This window comes from Miscanthus floridulus, chromosome 8, assembly GCF_019320115.1.
Source record: "Miscanthus floridulus cultivar M001 chromosome 8, ASM1932011v1, whole genome shotgun sequence".
NCBI classification, from domain to species: Eukaryota; Viridiplantae; Streptophyta; class Magnoliopsida; order Poales; family Poaceae; genus Miscanthus; species Miscanthus floridulus.
In genome coordinates this window covers 114,983,666-114,999,295 of record NC_089587.1, presented here as the reverse complement: position 1 = coordinate 114,999,295, position 15,630 = coordinate 114,983,666, and positions in this window count along the sequence as shown.

The window sequence follows — 15,630 nt, the reverse complement described above, 5'->3', positions numbered from 1 at the left end:
CATAAACTACCAGAGAGATATGTTAGATTTGTGAACAAATTTACTTTCACTTTTTCATATGAAGAAAAGACCAAAACAAACATTGTACATCTTGATGAGTTATACAACTTTGTAGTTGAAAACTTTTTCATTTGAATTAATTTACTGCTTCAAAATATGCTTTGAAATTTTATTTGCCGAGTGTAAAAAAAACACTCGGCAAACAAGCTTGTTTGCCGAGTGTAAAAAAAAACACTCGGCAAAGAGCTTCTTTGCTGAGTCTCAAAAAAAACACTCGGCAAAGAGCTTGTTTGCCGAGTGTCAAAAAAACACTCGGCAAAGAGCTTCTTTACCGAGTGTCAAAAAAAACACTCGGCAAAGACGTCTTTGCCGAGTGCCCGAAAAACAACACTCGGCAAACCACTTGACACTCGGTAAAGAGCCGGTCTCCGGTAGTGGGTCCTCTTTCCCCGTACGACATGCAACTGCGTTGGCATGCATCGGACGCTGCAGACGAGCACGATCTCCGCTCCTGGAGGCCTAGGCAAACGCGACTCCTCCCCGCCGGCATGCAGGGCGCACCTGCTCTCGGCCTTCGCGACTGCGCCACGACCTCCGCGCCTGGAGGCCGGGGCAAGCGCGCCTCCTCTCCTCGCTGGTGTGCGGGCCGCACTCGCTCTCAGCCTTCGCGACCTCCGCGGCGTCCCACCATGGCCGAATCCTTCCTCTGTCGAGGGACGGAGGGAGTATGCAACACCGGACCATCTGGTATTTGCAAATTTACATACAACTATGAATCTTAATTGCGAACACACACTATCTTGATATAACAACTTAAGTATATAACCTTAGAACAAAAGGAGTTTGGGAAATTTGAGAATTGGAATACACTCCACACACACAGCTAACGTCCCGTGTTGGCACCATGCATATACCTCTAGTGCTGTTTGCTTCGAAGGTTTCTTTCGATCTGATGAATGGAAGCATGCATCTAGAATGGAATCATCCCAGCATTGCCATCATATATCTATAAAGATCTTTATTAAAGATCTTTAAACGTGGTGAAAACCCTTGTTGATTGATCAACAGTGTCCATCTGCATGCAAGACTTAAAACGCTGTAGATCCACAGTGAACCAATCCTAGCCGTTCAGCCCTTTGCTCTCCATGCATGCCTCCGTCGGATGCCAGCCAGGCCTCAGGCTTCTGAATCATCCGTGCCCTCCTCCCTTGACTGCGTCACGGCACCATCCGATTAATGCGATAGAACCGAGACAGCAAAAAAAACCCACCTCGCATGCTCCGCCAGCTCCACCCTCCTCGCCGTCGCCTCCTGCCACGGCCTCTTCGACCTCCCCTGCATTCGTCTCCCCCTACCCGGCACCTCGCCCTGGTGCAGCCCCGCGGCAGGGGAGCACAGCAGGCGGCAGGACTGGCGCCGCCACAGCTTTGCGGCGCGGCCGCACGGACGCGCACTGGCGGTTGCCGCCTCCCGTGCGACCTCCGCCGTCCGCTCAGCGCGGCACCACCACCGGACCGCGACCCCGCCTGCGCCCTCCGACGGTTGTGCGGTGTGGCACCGCTTCACCACTCTCACCTGGCTGCGCACAGCTCTAGCCCCGCGGCCCCGCCCCAGCCGCAGGAAAATCCGCCGGTTCCTGCGTGACCCGCCGGAGCGCCCTGGCGCAGCAGCACCGCCGCTGGACCGCGACCCCGCCAGAACACGGACGCGCATGTGCCCTCCGACGGCCGCGCCGGAGCACCGACCTGGCTGCCCTCGATCCTCCCGTGGCCCCCGCTGGACTGCGCAGCGCAGCATAGCGCCTCCGCCGCGACGTGGTCCACCAACAGTGGACACCATGGTGCTTATCTCTCTTTGATCCCATCTTCTACTAACGAATGCCTCACTCATGGATGCTTTACACCGCGTGCTCAATGATTTGCCTGTACAACAATGTTTGTTGCTAACCAAATAACCATGCCCAGCTTTCTGCATGAACAGAGATGCAGAGGCACATATCTACATCTGACAAGGCGTCCTATATATTCAAAGAAGCAAACAAGATGCACTGAAGGTACCCTTGCTCAAAAGTTAATTCAATTTTCCAAGCAATAGTTTTTCCAACTACAAATGCCTACCTGGATCAAACTCATTATATGGGACAGTAAGCCCTTCATGTTAGTCTGTATGCAGTGATTATCAGATCCACTGGACGAGTTGGCTTACCGAGTTTACATTACATGTTACAATGAATGGATAGTATCCAACACTGGGCAATACAGTTTATCTCTTTTTTACAATATCTTTGTTGTTGGTTAACTTAGCAGCTGTTACACGTGCATCCAGCCACTGAATTTTGTGATCAATTTCTTCCTGTTCCAGGGAACTTGCAGCTATGTAGGTTGAAGTACAGACTTCCATTTGAACCTACATGGTGTTAATCCAGCATCAATTGCACCAGGTAAGTATTTGTTTCCTCCTTAATGAAAGGTGTGCAGTTTGTTTGCCAAATCTCTGCTAATTAGCTCTCAGGTTTGTTTGGCGTAACGAAAATGTTCGCCTATAGTTTGTTACTATCTGTGGTTACATTTAGGCGATAATGTTTCCCTGTCTGATAGAAAATTTGTCATTTTTAGTACCCAATGTTGTTATTCTTTGCAAGATCACATATTGGGAATCTCTACATGTTGCTCCCCAAATTATGTTTCACACTGAAGGGACCGCGACGCCTAAGAGGGGGGTGTGAATTAGGCAACTTAAAAAATCTAACTCTAAACTATGGCCTCTTTTTCTAATCCTAGCAAAACCTATGCAATAGATAAACTATCTAGATGTGCAACTATGATTTTGCTAGTGTGTTGCTATCTCTACCGCAAATGTAGTAAAGTAATCAATGTAAATGCGGAAGCTAAAGAGCAAGGTAGAGATATGTAAACTCCCGTCGACGACTCCAGTATTTTTACCGAGGTATCGAGAAGCACGCAAGCTTTCCCCTAGTCCTCGCTGGACCCCTCGCAAGGAATCCCTCGCAAGGGCCAAGCTCCTGGTCGGGTAACTCCGTGGATAGCTTCGGGCCTTCCCCACGCGCAAGTGGGTCTCCGACGTGCCTTCCGGCAAGCCTCACCCGGATGCTCCCCACCGTCTTCACTATCAAGCTTCCGGCCGAAACGCCGTGGGCCTTGTTCCCTCCGGTACACGGTGGCGGCCCCACCACAAACGCGGTTGGTGTGATCTCGCAAGACTTCAAGCCCCTCCGATGTACAACAATGGTGCTCGCAAGCACCGAGTGGTAAGAGGTGTGCAAACCTCACTAAACACTAGGCCTAAACCTAGAGCAAGCGCATGAGCGGTGGTCTAATCAACCTAAGCACTTCGCAAAGCACCTACGCTAATCACCTAATGAATCACTAAGCTCTATGCAAGTGGAGATCACTAAAATGGTGTATCAACACCCTTGGTATGTTTCCTCAGCTCCACACTCTTCAAATGGCCGGTTGGGAGCTGTATTTATAAGCCCCACTGAGAAAGTAGCCGTTGGGGTCGAATTCCTGCGAAACTGCTACTGACCGGACGCTGAATCGTCCTGATCGGACGCCTCCAGTCGTCCCGACTGTTGAGCCGACAATATACTGATCGGACGCTGGCCAGTGTCCGGTCGCTTGCCACCGGACGCGTCCGGTCACAGATTTGCCGCTCTAGAACCTTACTGTACTCGATCGGACGCTGCGTTCCTGCGTTCGGTCTGTTGCCGCCAGCATCCGGTCCTCGCGTCCGATCGCCTGTCTGTCGAGCCACCGATCCAGCGTCCGGTCGCGCTTCCAGCGTCCGGTCGTTGCGTCCGATCGCATCTGCGAGCTCGTTTCTTCGCAATCTTGCGTACGGCTTGGTTCCTATCTTCATGCTTGGACTTTACTTGATATCTTGGGTCTTTTCTTGTGCTCCTAAGGTCTTGCTTAAGGTGTTGATCATCGGATCATCACGTCGCCTTCGTCCAAGTCACGTCTTGCACCCTGTTGGACTACAAAACAAACACTTGCAAATTCATTAGTCCAATTTGGTTGTGTTGGTCATCAAACACCAAAATCCAAAGTAAATGGGCATAGGGTCCATTTTCCTTACACACACTCCTTCATAGTTTCTTTGTAATTCATTGCACTTGCCTGACCGCCATCCTCCCTAAGTTTATATACGATGTTTAGCCTCATTTCGCATGACTCTAGAATTTCGACTCCAACATATACTGTCTATAAATGTTGTGTACAAAATTGTCTAATTTCGCATTATCCGGAAAACAAAATTAATATGTTTAAATGACACCAAACATTTTATGATCTCTGGAAACTACTGTATGTTCAAATGAGACTAAACAGCATATGATCTCACTTATCTCATGAACCCAAGATCCAGCGCGCCGCCCTACCCCACGTGCTTTGTAGCTGGTATGTCTTACCATACACTGAAACCTCACGTACATTGCTGCTAGTTTGCTCTATGCCAAATTAAGATCAATTTTGAGAGCTTCCTTCTTGGGTTCTACTTTGTGATGCTTTCTCCAACTCCTTTGTCATGTTCAGCATCTGTGTTTATTTGTTCGGGATTCGACTGATATTCCACTATGTCAGAATACTCCATCACTGCTGGTTCAAAATACCCCATCACTGCCAGATTTTGAACCGGCACAACCATACCGGTAGTGATGAGGGTAAGCTATCAATGTCGGTTCCTACAAACCGGTAGTGTTCTTCAACTTCACTGCCGGTTCTTTACACAACCGGTAGTGTTCATTTCCACCAACACTGCCGGTTCATAAGACCACCCGGTAAAGCTCAGTTCCAACAACACTGTCAGTTTGTGTTTCAACCGGCAGTGTTGTAGTAAGAATCACTGCCGGTTTGTGACAAGAACCGACGGTGATGGCTAAGCCAACGCTGCCGGTTTGTGGCTCGAGCCAGCAGTGCCATCAGTGCCGGTTTTGTTGCTAACCGACAGTGATGTTTACGATAACACTGTCGGTTTTCTGAAAACCGGCAGTGATGTCACGTTCGCAATTTATTGTTTTATAATTGATTTTAATTTATATTTTTTTGTGGAATCAGGTTTCGCTTTATATACGCTACGTAGACGACAGGTACATCAATATTAAACATTAAAAATGTTACGGTTACAATTCAAATGTTCTTATCCACATCTCGATCCCTCAAAATAAAAAAGAAATGTTCTTGGACTTCACACAAGCTTCTCAGACTCCTTACAATAATCTGGCGAGCCGCTCTAGGCCATACTGGTCATTGTACTTCACGGATTGTGCAATGGAAAATACTCCATCTTTTTCCAATACCTCAGCTAAGATGAATTTTGTCAGCTTCGATTGCAGTGCGATAATCTCCATGTCTAACAGCCTTTCGTGGTTATATTTCTTGCGCTGTCGTTAAAAAAAGATGATATCCAAAGAGGAACAGTAAATTATTTTGTTGAATTATTAACAGACATAAATGAAATGGGGATTATACACACCAACTTATCGGCTTCTTCCGATTTCCCGCCGATGTAGCGAAGCATTGCCCACATTACATAAAAACCCGCATTCATTGTTTCCCGCCAGCTGTGATAGGTACTTTCCCTCCATTTTGACAACCTTGAATGGGACCGGATTCCCGCCGATATGTCTTCTTCGGACACTGAGCAACATTAAAAGGAGAAACATTAGAAAGCGGTATGTATGATTAGAAAATAATATGTTATTAGGATCACTTACTAATTCAGCACTGCCACCAGTGCATCCAGATGATGAAATGGTTTTTTCTTCGAGTCCCACACCTCGATCAAATTTTTGGCAAGATTAACACAAATGAAGATGAAATGGTTGCAGCAATCACAGAATCCTAATTATCGAATAATCTTAACGAAAAAAGAAGAATAAAATTAAAAGCTGAGAACACATACTCGCAGTTGTAGGCTAGAAGTATGTGGGTTTTGTTCTTCATCGTGAATTCGTCGAAAACAGCAATCAATCTCTGTTTCAGGTCTTCCACGTCACATCTATGGAGGCCTAGACATGTTCTCTGATTGACTCGCAAGGGGTCCAAGAAGTCTATGTAATCCTATTTCCTTTTTAGAATGCAAAATTTTGCTATACACCTACATAAAAATCATAGGAAGTGCTCAAAAGTTAACAATTTGTGTCTTGAGAGAGTAGTTAATTGTAATATCGTGCGTGTAGGGTACTTACATAGTCCACAGCGTTAACATTTGAACATCGAGAGAGCGTTTCTGGTATAGCTGGAACAAGCACTCCCACTCAACATCGAACTTCTCTTCTTTAGGATAATGGAAAACATGTGGCGAACGGATAATAACCTCAAAATCAAAGTCATCCGTCTCTGTTGCTTGAGCCATGTAATATTCATGTAACTGGCGCATATATGTTGTCAGATTTTTATACTCATGATCGGGAACCAAAAGATTGCCCCTTTCATACTTCATTGCCGGTGTTGCCGTCCCCTGTACATCATAATAGATAGTCATGGCCTCTTCCATGGTTAATCCTGGGTTGTCTTCGATGTACTTCTGTATGTTCCTTAAATCTTTATTGTGTATTTCTTCATCTCTTGTTGTAGCGTATTTATTCTGTGTTTGCCTTTCGAATTCTGTGTAAGTCGGAGGGAAATGCATCTCAAGACTAACGAGAGTTTCGGCTATGTCCCGCTACAGCTGCTCTAGCATGGACACATCAATGACCTTTTTTGAGATCGTGTTGAAGAACGAGCAAAGCTTTATGATTGGGGCGCGGACCTTTGGGGGGGAGGATACCACATAGGGCAACAGGAGCAGCTAAGTCATAATGACATGACAGTCATGGGCCTTCATAGGGCCATAGTTGAAGAAAGAAATAAGTGCATGGTCCTTCCTTGTACCGTGGAGCTTCACACTAGGGGCACTTGTCCAAGTCTTTGTATTTTTCTCCACGGTACAATATGCAATTATTGGAACACGCATGGATTTTTTCAACCTCGAGGCCGATGGGGCAGATCATTTGCTTGGCCAAGTATGTCTTTTCTAGCAACTCATTTTTCTGGAAGCATTTTCCTTATTATACCTAACAACTGATCGAAGCCTTTATCGCTCAATCCGTTTGTCGATTTGAACTCTAACATCATGATGTCGGCTTCCAGTTTGCTCATTTTCTCTAGCTTTCTCAGCTGTCTTTCACTAAGACATCTGGTCTCTACATTACGTAGCAGCTGAAAATGCCATCGTTATCCTCAGTGTCGTCAACTAGCATGTTCCTAAACACATTATTAACTGTGGCCATAGGTTCCATGTTGACACCAGGTTCCTCGTCAGCATCGTGGATGGCTACGTCAGGCATGTCCATATCATCATCGTTTTCCTGTAGAACATTCACACCAACCTCGCCATGATAGTCCATATCGTATAGTTTGGCATGAACCCCCAGGTAATCAAGTGCGATCGTATAGACTCAATTTGACGAAAGTTCCTATGATTATTGCAATCTTTGCATGGGCAGAAGACAGGGTTCGTATTCCCAGCATGGGCTTTGGCATCGGTGATAAACTGGCTGACGCCATGCATGTACCGCTTGTCCGTTCGGGACAGAAGCATCCACTCTCAATCCATCTCTGCACAAAAAAAATACTGAGACAGTAATTATAAAGAATTAATAAGAAATCGAGCTTCATGAACAACAATTGTAGCTCGAAAGTACCATTTTTGGAAAACATTATTGTACACTAATTATTAGAAAATTGAAATTGGTAGGCCCGGCCCTATAAATTAAAAATCATAGTAAAAATAATTATTGCACAATATTGAAGAACAACTATTCTACTCTACTTCTAAGAACTAATTATAGCATCATATACTAACAATGATGATCTTGACCACCATGGAATAATTAGCTAGGAATTTAAATGTGTGCATAGACACCAACCTTTTGGATAATGGATTCACCACAATTTGAGCCTTGAACAAATGTCCAATTGGAAAAGTGCTCTTTATAATGGAGAAAGAACTAGAATGAGAATCAAGCAATGTAGCCATCAAAACGAAGCTAATTAAGCAAAAAAATCAAAGGAGTGGATGTTTCTTACTAACCTTAAAGCAAAAAGATCAAGCCATTCTTCAAAATCCAAGCACTAGCTTCATGGTGAAGAGTAGCCGCAACAATGGAGGAAAGGGTCCAAACGTGCGCCTCTGTTCTCGGGATGGAAGAGAGGAGGAAGGAGAGGACGGCTGCAGCCTTTTGTGTTGTAGGCTTATCACTGTCGGTTCTTGGCTAGAACCGACAGTGATAGAGCCCAATCACTCTCGGCTCTTGGCTTAAACTGGCAGTGATGAGTGTCCGCCAAAACACCGCCGGTTCAAGCCACAAACCGGCAGTGATGTGGTCCTTCACTGCCGGTTTTAGCCCAGCCCCAATCATTTTTTCATTTTTAAGTTCATAACCGGCAGTGAAGGTACATCACTACCGGTTCTCACAAATCCGGCAGTGATGTGCAAATCTGGCGTAGTGTTCCTTTGTTAGTTCATTATATTGTTGCTCGATTCAATGTTTTTGTTTGCCTTATTCAAGTTGACAGCAGCGCAAAACCATGTAAACATACATTTCAGGATGAATGACTGCAAAATGTTCAGGTTTAAAGTGTGTTTCTGTGCACTTAATGAACTTCTGTGGATTTCGTTGTTTGAGGGAATTTGTGGATTTCGTCATTTCTACTTGCCTGTTGTTGTATTCGGGTCCTGAATTTTTAGTGTTATTTTCAACAGATGAATTGGCATACCAAAGGATGAGGCACAACATTGCGATCCCAGATACCACAACACAGGTTTGGATGTCTGATATTAAACAATGAACCACATTTGTTAATTTCGTTTTCTATTTTCTATCATTCGCTCCTATGTTTTGAGAATGTATATGCATGAATCGATTAAGATGTTCTGGTATATACGTGATCGATCTTTGTTCTACTATGTTAGCCTCAACCCTTCACTTCATACCCTATATGTATCTAGCGTCTTCAAAAATGCATATGGCCATAGTACATGGGTGCTCAGGGCCAGTCTGAATGTTCCTCATAGTATTCTTGTACCAAACGTTAACTACTACTCTCTTGCTTTGTTCCTTTCTTCGGTGTTGTCCGCACAACTGAGTACTCCTTTTCAATTGACTTGCAGGTGCTCAGGTGGCTGGTGCTCAGGTGCCTTGCTAACCTGCAGATTTCATACATTGTACGGCTCAAGCACAGGGACGAAAATGCCATAAAAAGGATCAGCACATTAGGCCTCCTTAATGTACCATTTAAAATCACTTCACAATTAATGCAGATACATTGTTCATGCAGAGATCAAAATCATGGTCGCTGGGGGTACCTACTAGTACTAGTATATGTATACATGCCGGTCCAAAAGCTCTGAGTACTGTTCCTCATAAGGTACCAGTGACCTAAACCTAACATCAGGACTCAGGAGCAGCTGGACCATGCATGCTGCGGCACCGCGCGAAGGCCTATATCATCGAGCTAATAATGGCCCCATGAGACTCCCTAGCTAGAAAGCAGGCCGTCCGAGAGCAGAAAGGTGGTGTGCCTCAAATACGATCGGCCGGGGTCGTGTGACCCTGCTACTGGCTGCTATCCACGAGCTGGGCTCCGCACGTCACCTTGGAGCGAGCTTGGATACGTGGTGTCGACGCTGAGGCTACCCCCTGGCCTCCTAGTCCTAGGATTAGGGATGAAAACGATACGGATATTTTTCGACTGTATTCGAAACCGAATCCGTTTAGAGGGGTTGAGATCTGTCCGTATCTGAGTCCGGATATCCAACATTCGATACCGTATCCGTATCTGAATACTCAAATCACATATTTATGATGTTGATATCCAATCGTATCCTATCCGACATAGTTGACACTATTCGTATTCGAATCCAAATCCGGACAAAAATATAAAAACAAATGTAATATCGGTGATATCCGTCCGTATCCTATCCGTTTTCATCCAGCCGACCATGGTGGGACGAAGGCACCGTTTGTCGATTTGTGGCGATGGATGGATGCAGCAGCAGCTGCTGCCCACCAACCGGCTCAGGCACTCACACGTGTGCTCCTGCTCCGATCCCTGCGTGCTTTCGTCGTACAGATCGAATCGAAATCATCATGCATCAGCATCACACGGATGGATCATCGATGGGTGGAGCGTACCAGCTGCAGCCACGAGATGCGACGATGTTGCGCGCGGACCATGCAGGACCACGCACGACGGTGCAGTGCGTGCAACTACTGATGTGTATACGACGTGACGACGACACTGAAACCGGGCGCAACATACCAACGGTCACCACACCTACACGTCGTCGTTGCATGTTGTTTTACCAGTATAATGACATGATAATCGAGGACCACGTTAAGGCACCACGTGTGTCCAGATGCATGCTCTACTCCGATTGTGTCCCGGCAACAGATGTGTTTTACTTCCTCCATCCTGACCAAAGATTAATTTGTTTCGTTGTTAACTTAGTTTACTAGTAATAAACATTAGTTTAAAAAGACGGCCAGCAATAATAGCAGGGTCCCAGGAATGAGAGCTAATGGCGTGATTTGAGGGCCTTCTTGTTTTTAGTGCTCTAGTAGAGGTCATGCTGTGTTTAGTTCTAATCCTCAAATTTGGTTTTGAGGGCTCAGTTAGAGACTTTACTGTCTTCTGAGATCGGAGGCAACTACGTGGCTCTAAAACATGTCAGCGGACATGTGAACTGCGAGTGCGAAGGCATATTGCTATTCAATCATGCATGACGTTGGTCCCATGGTTGAAACCTGAGGCCACGAATTGCTGCATCGGAAAATATCTCGCAACTTCATAACAACTATTAACAATCTCATGTGCCTCACGTTTGTTGACAATGCTGATGTCTCCGTAGAGAAGTTAATATTAAAGCCAGTGCCTGTATTCTTAATTTCTTCTGATTGATCCTTCCACCCAAAACATACACCAAGGTCATGCATGGCCAGATGCCCAAGGCTAAGAAACGTCACCATTTCTGGATACAATTTGAATCAGCTGGATAATAATCTGTCAGTTACTCAATTAATAGGTCAATATGATCCTTGAATAATCCATACATCCTCAGATGTATCATCGAGGGACCATTTTGAAAGCGGGCGCATGCATGAATCAGTCTTTTTTTATCCGAAAGCATGCACTGCACGTGCCTCATTAAGAGAAGAAAGAGTTTTCGTTACACAATGGTTGCACACCACAGCGAGTTGCCATGATATACAAACCACGCACACTAACAAGGATCGCCGGCTTTAACGGCGGTGCTAAACCGTTGTACTAAACGTTTAAACAAATGTTGCGACCGAAGGAGGTGGGTGCGCTCTAACCGCCAGCCATGAAGAACGACGCCAGACACCTGTACCCGGCGCCGATGTAGGCGTCCAGCTCTTCGGTGACCACGGCGAGCACCTGTGTCGTCGTCATGGCAACGTTGGTAAAGGTCCTGCTGTTCCGTTCTTTCCAGATGATCCAGGCGACTAGGAGGACGAGTGAGTCGAAGGTCCGTCTGAAGGTTCCCGGGACTTCGTCGCGTGTCAGCAGCCACCAGTCGGCGAGTGTGGAGTCGTTGCCCGGCGCAAGGTGCTGGTGCCCCGCCGAGGCGAGCAGGCGTGCCCAGACCTCGCGCGTGAACGGGCAAGAGCTCAGCAGGTGGTCGGTTGTCTCGCCATCTTGATCACAGAGCGCGCACGTAGCTTCCGGCTGCAGTCCATGTCGTTTGCGACGGTCCGCTGTCCAGAGGCGACCATGCAGAGCGAGCCAGAAAAAGAACTTGACCTTTGGCGGCACGGCCGCCCTCCAAACGAACTTGGCGCCCGGCAGAGAAGTCATACCGATGAAGAACGCCCTGTACGCCGACGACGCGGTGTAGGTGCCGCTGGCAGTCCACTTCCAGATGAAGCGGTCGGAGGTGTGAGGTGATAGCTGGAACGTCTCCAGGGTGTCCCAAAGATGGATATACTCGCAGAGTACCGCAACGGTGGGCGCGCCAGTGATGTCCCTGGTCCATTGCCGGCCGTCAAGGGCGTCCTTGACGGTGCGGTTGCGACGGCAGCATGCTACTGCCCTCAAAAGGTTTGGGGCAGAGCGGCAGATAAGCCCGTTCGGCAGCCAAGAGTCCGTCCAGAAACGGGCCGGGCCGAGGCGCCGTCGCCGACCTGGACGGACACCGAGGCCCGGAACATATGGTCGACCTTGCGTTCCGGCTTCGACGACAACAGCGACCAAACCGCGTCCGGCTGGGATCGACGCAGCCACTCCCAGCGAAGCCGCAGAGCAAAGCCGAGCACCCTCAGGTCCGGCAGGCCCAGGCCGCCGAGGTCCTCGGGGGAACAGATGATCGGCCAGGCAACCTTGCATTTTTCGCCAGCGACCGAGTCCGTGCCTGCCCATAAGAAGGCGCGCCTGCGCTTGTCAATCTCACCGATGGCCCAGGCGGAGAGGCTACAGTGTTAGGATTCCTGCTCCTAGGCCGGCGCCGGTTGAGCAGCAGGGCTCGTCGGCTTCAAGCAGGAGGAAGAATGAAGAGGCCCAAGATAAAGGGCGCATTTGGCCGGGCTTCCGTCGGCTCTGGCTCCCGCACTGTAGCACAACTCTAGCGCGCAGGAGCTAGAGCCGGAGGAACCAAAAAAACGAGTTTCTCCAGCTCCGACGCTGTCAGTGAGAGAGGAAAGGAGGAGAGAGAAAAACAGCTTCGGTGAACAGTGTTGCTACAGGAGATGAACATGGGAGGAGTCAGATGAGCCGGAGCCGCTCGGAGCCTGGCCAAACAGGCTCAAAGAGTACCAAGGTGTTTGGGCCAGAGTGGGTCACCAAGTGAGCCCAGTTGGGAGTATGTGTGAGTTTTGCTATCCTATATGTGTGTTGGTCTCTGCCATAGAGGGGCATGACTGTTGTAACAAACAACCCTAAACTCGAAACCTGAGATTCATCTGCCTTCCTGCCTCTGTTGTTCTCCTCGCCTCTGCTCTGTTCCTCTCATTCTCGTTCCCTTTGCTGCTAACAAATTGGTACCAAAGCCTATCCTTACTTGGCCAAATCAGTCCATCCATCTGCCTAGATCGGAGGTTGCAATTCCTGCCTCGATTTCCATTCTGGAACCCCACAAAATCATCCACGACCATTTCACCAGGTTTAGGAAGCACCTCGGGGCCATGGATCCCAATACCAAGCTGCTTCTCGATAAGCTCAAATCTGTGAAGACCTCCCTCGAGTTGTCTCTCGGCGGCCGAATCGGAGAGGTGGAGGCGTCGCTGGGCAAGCGGATCGGGGCCGTGGAGCATTCCATCGTGGACCGGTTCAATCGCTTGGAGGAGGCCGCTAAGGTGCTCGACAAGTGGAAGCCCAAGGTGGATGCGTCGGTGGTGGATCTGCGTGCGGAGTTGGACGAGGTCCGCAAGTCCGACATCGTGGTGGAGCAGATGCGCGAAGAGATGACCGCGCTCCGCAAAACCGTGAGTTGTCTGGTGCTCAACTCGGATCCATCAGCATCAGCTGGGGTCCTCAAGCCTCATCCCGTGGTGGCCGCGGTGACATCATCTACCGGGCACCCGGCCATCGGGCCGTTTGTTGGGCAAGGCGTGGCACATCACCATCGGAGGTCCAAGCCCATGGCTCAACCCTCGGTCAAGGGTAAGCTCATCGAGATCCTTCCCTAGCCCACCCATCAGTATGTTCTTCATAAGTCGCTTTCTAGCTCGGCACTGGATTTGGGGGATCGGGAGTTTCATGGTGCTCGGGGCGCACCGCATGAGCATCGCGCACATTGGGGGCCGTAGTATTCTAGTAGTAAATTACCTAAGATGGATTTTCCAGTTTTTGATGGGGAGGATCTAAAGCTGTGGCTTAGTCGTTGTGATGATTTATTTCGACATGTATTTTGTTGAGCCCAGTCAATGGATTTGTGTGGCCTCGATGCGGATGACTGGAGCCGCGTCTCGCTGGCTGCAGTCCTTAGATCTTAAGGTGAAGAAGATTAGTTGGGAGGAGTTCTGTCAATTGGTCCTTGATCGTTTCGGTCGGGATCAATATGAGTTGCTGATTCGACAGTTATTTCACATTCGTCAGTCCGGAGCTGTTCAGGAATATGCTGATCGATTCACTGGCTTAGTTGATCAGCTCCTAGCTTATGGCAAAACCACAGATCCTTTGTTTTATGCATTACATTTCGTGGATGGGTTGCGTGATGACATACATTCTGCTGTTCATATGCAACGACCTTCTACTGTGGATGCTGCCTGTGTTCTTGCCCTGTTGCAGAAGGAACTGGTGGATCCAAGCCGACGAAAATCACCATCCAACGTCGTGCCCATGCTATAGCAGGCGCTGGTCCCTGATCGCGGTGGGTGTGTCCCTACTGGTGGCGCGGTCGGGGAGGATCGACGTCCTCGGGGCATCAAGGACAAGCTGAATACTCTTCGCTCCTATCGACGCGCTCGTGGCCCTTTGCATTCGTTGCGGAGAAAAATGGTCTCGCGACCATAAGTGCCCCTAAGCTCTTTAGTTACACGCACTGCAGGAATTCTAGGATATGTACAACAGTGAATAATCAGAGTGTTGTGAGGCAACCACTGAATATGATTGTACTCCGGTTTTTGCTGTTCAAGTATTTACCACAGTCGCTGCACCAACACCAGTTCAGTCTATTCATTTTGAAGGCACCGTCCAAGGCATTCCTATTCAGATTCTGGTGGACTCAGATAGCTCTTGCTCATTTGTTAGCACCACTCTAGCCAGTAAGTTGATAGGTGCTACATCTCTGGCCAATCCGCCAAAAGTTCGCATTGCTGATGGCAGTATAGTTGAGTGCCCGCAATCTTTCAGTGCTCTGTCTTGGGAGGTTGATCAATGCAAGTTCACTTCAGCTTTCTTGGCTATTCCAATGCCCTCATACGACATGATAATTGGTATGGACTGGCTGGCTACCCATAGCCCGATGCAGATTGACTGGCAGCACAAGTGGATTTTGATTCCCTACCGTCAGTCTACAGTGCGTTTGCAGGGTAAGCTCAGAGAGCTGCCGGAGGGCTCTGTCATTCAGGTTACTGCACTTTCTTCTAATGATCGTACTCAGTAGGATTCTGTTCATCCAGCTGTCTTAGAATTGTTACAGGAGTTTGAGTCAGTATTTGCTCCTCCAGCTGGTTATCCGCCTGCTCAGCCATTTGATCATGCTATACCCCTCATTCCGGGAGCATCTCCTGTGCAAGTTCATCCCTATCGTTATCCACCATCGGTCAAGGACGAAATAGAGAGGCAAGTCACTGAAATGCTCAATGCTGGTATTATTCAGCCTAGCAAGAGTCCCTTTTCATCATCTGTTCTCCTGGTCAAAAAGAAGGACGGGACATTCTGGTTCTGTGTTGATTTCCATCACCTCAACGCAATCACAGCAAAAGCTAAGTATCCGGTTTCGGTAATTGAGGAGTTGCTAGATGACCTCACCCATGCATCCTAGTTCACCTGTTTGGATCTCACTACTGGTTATCATCAAATTCAGCTGCAAGTGGGTGAAGAACCGAAGACGGCTTTTCAAACTCATTCAGGACAGTATGAATTTCGTGTGATGGCGTTCGGATTG